Source organism: Anneissia japonica, unplaced genomic scaffold, assembly GCF_011630105.1.
Source record: "Anneissia japonica isolate Jap-2015-1 unplaced genomic scaffold, ASM1163010v1 scaffold2834_len698180_cov181, whole genome shotgun sequence".
Classification (NCBI taxonomy): Eukaryota; Metazoa; Echinodermata; class Crinoidea; order Comatulida; family Comatulidae; genus Anneissia; species Anneissia japonica.
Genome location: NW_022704877.1, coordinates 101,927 through 112,447, shown reverse-complemented (window position 1 = coordinate 112,447; position 10,521 = coordinate 101,927). Strand labels below are relative to the sequence as shown.

Below are 10,521 nucleotides of genomic sequence, written 5' to 3'. Positions count from 1 at the left end.
CTTCACTGAAAGTTTTGAAAGTTGCCTCTAAATTCCTTCTGCCAATTCATTGTTCTTTCTTGTTTTGTTTTGTTTAAATGAAAGGTAAGTTTAAACATAAGAAAGGAAAAGGAAAGAAACGATATGGAATCATAAGAAAGGAAAAGGAAAGAAAAGATAAGGAAACATAAGTAAGATAACAGTAAGAATAAGGAACATAAGAAAGGAAAGAAATGAATTTGGAATCATAAGAAGGTAAATGGAAAGAAAGATAAGAAATATAAGAAAGTAAAAGGAAAGGAAAGATAAACTAAGGATGAAAAAGGAAAGATAAGGAAACATGAGAAGAGAAAAGAAAGGAAAGATAGACATGGAAACATTAGAAAGGAAAAGAAAAGAAATAATATGAATTATAAGAAAAAAAATGAAAGGAAAGATAAGGAATCTAAGAAAGGAATGTGAAAGATAAGATAAGGAAACATAAGAAAGGACAAGAAAAGTAAAGATCAGGAACATTTGAAGGGAAAGGAAGAAAGACAAGAAGCAAAAGGGAAAGAAAAATGAAAGGATTTGAGATGAATAGGAAAGTAACAGGCCTTGAAATGATTCCAATTTACCAAAGCATTGTAATAATAACATTTATTGATAATCATCAAACCAATCATTTGAAATTAATTAATTTTGCTTCTTCTCTGTTGTTGTTAAGCGCCTCGAGGTTGTCAACGTGAGGCGTTATATAAATCCAGAATTATTATTTTATTATTATTTTTGGAAGGCCATTGGAAACATCAAAGTTTGGGTGAGCCCTCGGTGTTAAATCAAAAATTGGCTCTCTGACCGATTTTTATGCCCACCCCTGGTTTACAGAATGCAAGGACATGTGTTGGGGATATGCCAAGAAATCCATCACGCTTCAAACTTAATATAACTAATTATGTGCCAGTGTTTTTTATGTTACTGTACAACCAGTTTATTAATTATTATTTATGACTCATTGCATCCAATTCTCTGACCGATTTTAATCTTTACAGTGGTACTGAGCATCGCTCACTCTGCTGCCAGTTTATAATTTTCCAAAATATTATAAATCATGTCACATGACTTGAGTCACAGAATTGTCTATTTATTATATTATTAAATTCTCATAAAATAAATAGCAAAGTTATTCAAAAAGACAAAAGCTCTTCAAGATTAAAAATAGGCCTTCACGGATGGGCCATACAATATTTTAGTATGGAGGTATAAAATATATTTTTATACCTCCATGATTTCAGTTAGCACATGTTCAGGGAACCATAAATGACAATCTTGGGAAGAAAGCAAGTTTTCTAAGCTATTGTGGCCATGGGCGTGCAGTAACCGTGCGCACTCTTTTTGTATTAGGCATTTTTCATTTTGACTACGCGGCCAGTCTACTACGAACTAATGGACCGTGACGGCAACGCCAAGACACTGTTCGCGTACTACACCAAGAGCTGTTTTCGTTTTTTTAAGGCGACTACGATGACGTAGCACACGTACGTAGGCCGGAGCGGAGTTATTCGACCATTGTTTTATTACCAGAGAACAATGTTCCCTTGTTTTATATTTGAAAAAGGAAATGTGAAAAAAACTTTAGTCAAATACTGTACACAAAATAAAAAGTTTCCAGAAAACACTGAGTGACGTTTCGCTGTTGGCTGGGATCTACCTGGCTAGGCCTAGCCTAGCCTAGGTGTCAAAAGAGTCGTTAACCGGGAGAAGAGGGGTGTCAGGCCTGCTCAGGCAATTTGCCAAATGCAACGATGATGTACAAATAAATAACAATTTTAAACAGAGGTATAGCAAGGCTTGATCCACGATATCAAGGGCGGTTGCCCTAGCTAGCGGCACGAGAATGTGTTTTCTCACCCGATGATCACCCTGACAAGGCTAGGCTAGCCTAGGCCTAAGCCTAAAGCCCTTTTTTCACTACATCCCCTGATTTACCTAATTTTATGGTGACTATTCATTCCTCATTTATTGCATGTGTATAAATAGGCCTTCATAAAACATTTAATTACTCACTTGTTTTAATAATTAATTCATTATTAAACGAACAATGCTCGATCGCGGATGCGATGAAAATTGCAACCCCCAACAAAAAAGTTACCAGCAGTTTGCCAAACAATCCGGTGATCTGATTGGTCAATATTAGGGTAGTCGCCACTACGCCAAATTCAGAAATTGGGGATGTCGCGGAAGTTGTCACAATGCCGATTTAGCCAGTAAGGTTTGTGAGCATGCGCAGATGTCCGTCACGCTCTATTAGTTCGTAGTAGACTGGCCGCGTAGTCAAAACGAAAAATGCCTATTGTATGCAGCAGTAGGCTTGCACTTGGCTAGGCCTACATACAGGTAGTTTACATAAATATTCTCTGGCCTACATTGTTAACATCGAGGTCTAGGTCTATAGGTCTACACGTTTTAACTTACTTACTTTCTGTTTTTTTCAATTAATAACGAAATTAAAACACCCTATTTATTAAAATAAACAACACAAACCCCTTGCCAGTTTTTCGGAACTTTTCCTCCTTATGGACAGCACCATCAACGAGCGAATTAAGTTAGAAGCGTTCACGGACACCGTCATGCGTGGAGAGCACAAGACTGTAGAGGGCGCAGCCCATATATATGACACAGTCTTCATGATCCTCCACCCACCTATGTTAACCCCATTGCCCATACTTAAAATCCACTCTTAATACTTATAGTTGCAGGCCCGTAGCCAGGAGTTTCCTGGGGGTTCAGCAGAACCCCCTTTTTCAGTGAACCCCCCTTTGACAAGCAAACCCCTTTTGACTTAAGCAATTACATTACGATTATTGTATAGTAGTATTAGAGTATTTGTAATATTGATTTCTAGCAGAAAAAAATTACAATAAATATTTATTGATGTTCAAATTTACTTAATTTCAGTGTTTTTGTCTTGAAGTCCTGTAAAAGGAAGGTATCATTATTACTAGAGGCCCTGCATACAAGCACTCTTACTCCCTCGCATTGGGTAATTACAAAAATTTATTTCATTTTAAGGGCAACTCAGACAGCATTATACCTGTCTCTTATACACATCTAGATGTGTATAAGAGACAGCCTCTGGACCCCACACCCTGAACTCCCCCTTGGCTGAAACTGGCTACGGACCTGCTTACCAATGTTATCACCCGGACCCCCCTTAAAATGTCTACACCAACCTTTACATTTCTACAGACCTGACAATACCAATATTTACTTTGTATGTACTTTAGCAAGTGGTGCATGTACACATTACAATAGGAATCACAGAGCCTGAATTAAATGAACGAATGCTCAATAATTCAATACAATTGACTCAGTAGGACTATGCAACCCGTTGGTCATGACAATGTAAGTAATTAAACAGCACTAATATTAGGCATACCCTGCAATTTCAATGAATTCTTTGATCCAATGAACTTTCAAAATGTCAAAATACTTTTGAACTGTTATTAATTTTTATGCATTCCAAAGATGGGTTTTTTCCCGCATTGTGTAATCAATGTTTAACACTCAAACAAAAGAATTTATACATAAATAAATCCGGTATAATATGCCACAGTGATCAACAGTACTCAGCTGAATATTACAATTCTTACGAAATTCCCACATCATGAGAGCTAGTTTGGAAACCCGTCTACATTAGTGACGTACTACTGTAGACCTATTCATATTGTGAAAAGCCGCCATCATGATCGGTCGGAAAATTTCTGTACATAATGCCACACCCTACTACGCAGTACGTAAGGAGGTACCAGTCACTAGTCATGTGGTGACTAGTGACTGGAAGATATGTGGAGTAGAGAATACTGTACACATCTCTATCCTGGATTTAGTAATACAGTATCTAGTCCAAATTGTAAAAAGGTAGCCCAGTGGGCACAACTTGGTTGAAATAACGTTGATTCAACGTAATATGCAAACATTGAATCTACGTTTAATTTTTGTTGTATATGAAAGTTTGCATCAACGTAAATCTCAACGTTGATTCAACGTAAAATGTCTAAGGTTTTTTCAACGCTAATTTTTCAACGTTGGAACAACGTCAAATGACCAAAGTTGAATTAACATTGAATTCTGGTTGTATATGAAAGTTTTCATCAACGTAAATTTCAACGTTGATTCAACGTCAAATGCCTAAAGTTGTTTCAACGTCAATGTTTAACGTTAAAACAACGTCAAATGATCAATGTTAAATCAGCGTTGAGTTTTAGTTGAATATGAAAGTTTTCATCAACGTAAATTTCAACGTTGATTCAACGTAAAGTGTCTAAAGCTGTTTCAACATCAATTATTTAACGTTATAATAACGTCAAACGATCAATGTTGAATCAATGTTGAATTTTGGTTGTGAATGAAAGTTTGCATCAACATAAATTTCAACGTCGATTCAATGTAGTATGTTCAATGTTAATTCAATGTAAAATGTTCAATGTTGAGTCAATGTCAATGTTTAATCCTTTAAACTTACAAAATACACTGAGTTCAAAATATACTTGACCATTTTTCTTTAATTGAAGCTTGCAGAAAACATAAAATATTATGCATTGTACTATACAGGCATGTTTAAATCAATAATATAACAACAGCTACTATGTCTAGATTTCAAAATATACCTATGCATTACTGTCGTCTTAACTGACCTAATATTGCACACTTAGCTTAATTAAGAATCTTTCGCGTTACAGGATTCGGATTAAATCAGTAACTTTCTTGGTGATAAATTATTTGAAGCTCTACTCCTTAGCCAGGTCTTTTCTTGTTTGACAAGAGGTATTGAAGCAAGGTATCCAAGAACCTTTGAGAAAGATAAAAACAAAACAAAAATATTTGAAACAAAGACTGAAATATTATTTTAAAGTTAATTGTATGGTAAATTTTAAAAATGTAAATACTATACTACATGTAGTATAATTTTTAAAATGTAAATACTATCTACATGTAGATAGTTGAAACAACTGTTCTTCCCAGAGCAATCTACATTGATATACTGCAAGCATTACCAATAATGATGCAAATACTGAAAAATATTCACTATGAACTACAGTACTGCAAACATGGACAGTTAGAGATTTCTGTATAGAGAGTGGCACTTAACCTAAAACACATATTCATTCAGTTTTATTACTTTTGATATGCACAATATTAAATTGAATGTTGTGAGAGTACAGTAATTGCCTAGGTTAATAATGGGCTTAAACTAAAACAATTTAACATTTTGCTAAATAATTAGGAACAACACCAAACAACATATATGGATGGAGAACAAAAGTAAGTTTGAAAAAGACTTTAAGGCACATCTTTCAATAATAGAATGTGTTTTTTTTTTCAAAGATTTAAATACATTTTTCTTTAAGGGCAACTCAGACAGCATTATACTACGAAGTTAGGTGCCATTTATCGTTGAAGAATATTAAGTATGTTAAGATAATATTTACGATTTGACTGTCCCCAATTAATTTAAACTTAATAATCGCCTTCATATGACTATAATAGTCGTAAAACGACGATTAAGACAAATGCTGTTTACTGTTTGTATGACTTCTTAGGTACCCAAGACTTTAATTAAGAAACAAATGGTTATTATACTGTGACACAGTAGGGTAGTCACTTATTGCTGTGGGATAGTGGTATTAGCAAATGTGCAGTATATATATTCTTGTAAAATTTAACAATAAAAATTATATACCTTTTTACTGCTTCATCATGGCTGCTCTTCCATCAGTTTTGTACCAGGAGACAAATAAATACACATTCAATAGTCGGTTTCTTCCCAGTGTCTACCACAAACAATATATTGCAACAAACATGGCTTCCTGTCAATGGATTGAAAACCTGAAAGAAATACCATATTATTTATAGTTAAGCCTATGCACACAACTAAATTAGCCCATATCTATTTTTATATTTCTATTATTTATAACACTAACCATCAAAAGATATAGGCCTATTGTTAATTTTTCTCTTTATTGACAGAAAATATAAAAATTTACATTATTAACATCTTCAAAAAACAAAAGAAGAAAATGATTACTGATGACATGACAGTGATGTGGCTATTATACCACTGGCAGTATGTAGGCCCATGATATGAGATGAATTATTATACACACATAATACTAATAGGCCTATAGGCCTAGGCCTAGCTGTTTTATTTTTGCACTTTGTCCATGCAACCACATTTTAACATTATATTTAATTTAATATAGACCCTATTATAGCATTTCAACACAGGACGTGGCTATTTTGGAAAAAGTCTAGGCCTAGGCGATTAAAAATTACCGCTAATAATTTAAACTTAGCCCACACATCCAACTTGCAGTGTAGCCCAAACAAGTAAAATTATGCTAACTATGCCCTTACACTACCCTACAGTACTCTAGTCTAGGCCTAGTCTATTCTACTAGCTAGGGCCAGAGGGCTGGCTGGCCTAAATCTTAGCTAGAACAAAAGATAACCACATAATAATATAAAGCAAGCCTATACAGTTACGATATTGGGCTAGCCTAGATACACCCTGTAATATAGTACTGTATACAAATATACAGTTCTTACCATTTATTTGATAATGCTGAAATTCTTTAGTATGTAAACTGTGTATGAAGACAGCTTTACAGCAACTGATACTTCAAAAAATGAGCATTTGTTTCTGATTGGTCTGTACCTAATGACCTAATCCGATTAGCCCATTACTTGTCACACTTTCAAGGACAGAGAACCAATGTAATTACCATAATGATTAAAGATCATATACTCTCATAATAGGCCTATGAGTTTTTTTATACCCCACCATGGAGGTAAACTTTAATAAATCTTGTACAATTATTTCTATAAAATTTCATATCAAGTTGAGGTTGAGTTAAAGAAATTTAAACTTGGTTGAAAAAAATAACATTCTAAATGTTGATTATACGTTAAAATACAAACTAAATTTTAATTTGACATTGAAAAGATGTTAAACTTTATGTTATTACTGTGATTTTAAGATCTCAACCAGTTTTCAACGTTTTTATTGTTGAAATAATGTTGAGTAAATAATGGGTAGGCCTACATTCAATGTTGATTCTACATTGAAATAAAAACTATATTTAAAGTTAACGTTGGAAAAATATTGAAAAAATATATTGCAATTGTTATGTTAAAATCGCACCCCGATTTCAAAGTGAATTCATTGTTGAAATAAAGTTTGTTAAAATCTTAAACTCCGGGTTGAAAACACAACTTATTTTAAATGTTGCTTATACGTTAAAATAAAAACAATATTTTAACTTGACATTGGGAAGATGTTGAACTAATGTTGTTACTGAAATTTTAATATCTCAACCAGTTTTCAACATTTATTTATTGTTGAAACAACGGTGAGTAAATAATGGGTGATTTGTAGAAACACAACACATTTTCAACGATGATTAACATTGAAATAAAGGCTAGGCCTATATTTAAATTTAGCGTTGGAAAAATGTTGAATAAACAATGCAATTGTTATGTTAAAATGCAATTTTTATGTTAAAATGTCAACCAGATATCAAAGTGAATTCAATGTTAAAATAACGTTGAGTAAAAAACTATATATTTTCAACATTTATTTAACGTTGAGAAAACGTTAAATAAACAATAGGTCTTTGGTTGAAAAACATAACACATTTTCAACGTTGATTCTACATCGAAATGCAATTTTAAGTTGACGTTGAACAGATTTAGCCTATCTCAACATATTTCCAACGTTTATTTAACGTTAAATAATGTTGAAATAAACAGTTTTAATTGAAAAAACATACGGTAACATTAAACGTTGATTATACATTAAAATACAAACTATATTTTAACATTACATTGAAAAGATGTTGAACTAATGTTGTTACTGTAATTTTAATATCCAAACCAGTTTTCAATGTTATTGTTGAAATAACTTTGAGTTAAAGTAATATATATATTGTAAAAAAGAAAACAACACATTTTCAACGTTGATTCTACATTGAAATAACAATTATATTTAGACTTAACAATGTATTGGTATGTTAAAATTTCAACCAGATTTCAAAGTGAATTCAGTGTTGAATTAAAGTTGAGTAAAAACTATATTTTAACTTGACACTGAAAAAACATTTAACTTATGTTGATAGTGTAACTTTAAAATCTCAAATAACATAGTTTAAACATTGATTATATGTAAAATACAAACTATATTTTAACCATTAAAAAGATGTTGAACTAATGTTGTTAATGTAATTTCAATATCTAAACCATTTTTCAACGTTTATTTATTGTTGAAATAACGTTAAGTATGTAATGGATACATTTAAAAAAATACACAACACATTTTAATAAAAATTATGTTTAGGGTTAACGTTTGAAAAATGTTAAATAAACATTGTAATTGAATGTTAAAATCTCAACCAGATTTCGAAGTGAATTCAATGTTGAAATAAAGTTATATAAAAAACTATATTTTAACTTCACATTGAAAAAACATTGAACTTATGTTGATACTGTAACTTTAAAATCTCAACATATTTGCAACGTGTATTTAACATTGAAAAAACGTTCAATACACAATAGGAGTTTGGTTGAAAAACGTAACACATTTTCAACGTTGATTCTACATTGAAATGCAAACTATATTTTAACTTGATGTTGAACTTGCGTAGTTAATGTAACATTAAAATCTCAACATATTTTCAACGTTCATTTAACGTAGAAAAAATGTTGAAAAAGCAATAGGTTTTTGGTTGAAAAACGTAACACATTTTCAACGTTGATTCTACATTGAAATGCAAACTATATATTAACTTGACGTTTAAATGATGTTGAATACATGTTGGTACTGTAATTGTTAAATTATCAACCAAATTTTAACATTAATTCAACGTTGAATTAATGTTAAATTATCAACCGAGACTTGGGTTAAATACACAACATATTTTCAACGTTGATTCAATGTTGAGTATATGTTGTGAACATGATTTCAACGTTGCTTCAACGTTGAATTAACGTTTTGTGCCTGCTGGGAGGTGTTTTAATACTGTCTATTGTAGGACGAGCATACCTGGGACTGATTTGTTTTCGAAATGGCTAGTTAAAAGCATAGCTCATATAGATACCAGGAACTGTGAGTTTTATTACATGGGCAGCAGAAGCATTTCAGCAGGAGAAGCATTTCAGTAGCAGAAGCATTGCTAGTTTCATGTCCCCAACCTCATCAAATTTAGAAACTCATAAAAAAATTTACTATTTGCTATTTAAAAAAAAAAATATTATAGTTTTCCATGGGAAATCAAAATAATGATGATGTGAATAATTGTTGTCAAAGCCTAGGAAGAGGTGGAATCATAAATGGCAGAATACAATATTACAAAGATTCATTCTATAAAAAAAAAAAATTATTATTTACCAGCCTGCTTACCTCTAGTATAGGATAGTAAATACAGGGGCCTGTGTGGGGTAAATGCCAAGAAATCCCTTGCACATTTCAAAACTTAATTTAAATATAATTATGTGCTGACTTTCGGACCTTAGCCTAGTATTTTATTTTACTGTACAACCAATTAATTATTACCAAACTGACGCAGGTATAGCCCACCCTCGGGTATAAAAGCCCACTCTAACTTTGGCGTCATTTTCATGTAAAAGCTCAGTGTAAATTATTGACGATGAAGATTTAATTAAACAGATTTATTTAAATGAATAAAGAAAAACTAATGGTTTCATTTTAGAGATAAATATAAATAAATCTAACAAATTTAAATTTCATTCTCTACAAATTTCCTCCTCAATCAGGGGCGGCGGAAGCATTTATTGGTTGGTACGGTGTGAGAATCTCCAATAACCTCAGCCCCACCATGGTTGGGGCAGAGGTTAGAAAATTTTGTAAAATTCACATGTCTAGATGCTCGGAAATAGCACTCAAGTTCTTCGTTAACTTTTTTCATTCATCACTTGAGGGCAGAGACCGCGCCTCTGAAACCCTGCCCGCCAATTGGTTAATTTCGTTTTCAGGGGTGCAGCAGTGGCATGCAAACACGTGCTTCGATGACGTCAGATCACCCAAAATTTCATAGTGCATGACACAAGGAACAAGCTCAGTGTAAGACGATGAAGATTTAATAAATAAACAGATTTATTTAAACAAAACAAGGAGTCCTAATGGTTTTATTTTAGAGATAAATATAAATAAATCTAACAAATTTGAATTTCATTCTCTACAAATTTCCTCTGTAAACCGGTGGAAACATATATTGATTGGTACGGCGTAAGAGTTAGAAAATTTTGTAAAATTTACACGTCTAGATGCTCGGAAATAGCACTCAAGTTTTTAAAACACCAGGCTACTAAAAAGAATCACCCTGGTGGAAGATGTAACTTTAATTTTGCTTAATCTATCAGTTTATTATAATCCTGTCTCTTATACACATCTAGATGTGTATAAGAGACAGCACAATAGGAGTTTGGTTGAAAAACGTAACACATTTTCAACGTTGATTCTACATTGAAATGCAAACTATATTTTAA

General features: G+C 32.4%; 2 long non-coding RNA genes across 2 annotated transcripts in view; one reads left to right on the top strand and one right to left on the bottom strand.

Moving 5' to 3' along the window:
* Nucleotides 1-3,701: 3,701 nt before the first annotated feature.
* LOC117104817 overlaps nucleotides 3,702-10,521 on the top strand; it is a 13,338-nt gene continuing 6,518 nt past the window's right edge. Inside the window, exon 1 of the long non-coding RNA XR_004444830.1 lies at nucleotides 3,702-3,879. This is a non-coding gene — a long non-coding RNA (uncharacterized LOC117104817). The remainder of the gene's footprint in view (nucleotides 3,880-10,521) is intronic.
* On the bottom strand, nucleotides 4,519-6,683 carry LOC117104816. The gene is made up of 3 exons (XR_004444829.1): nucleotides 6,568-6,683; nucleotides 5,702-5,847; nucleotides 4,519-4,810 (listed from the first exon to the last, which is right to left on the bottom strand). It is a non-coding gene; the product is annotated as an uncharacterized LOC117104816 (long non-coding RNA).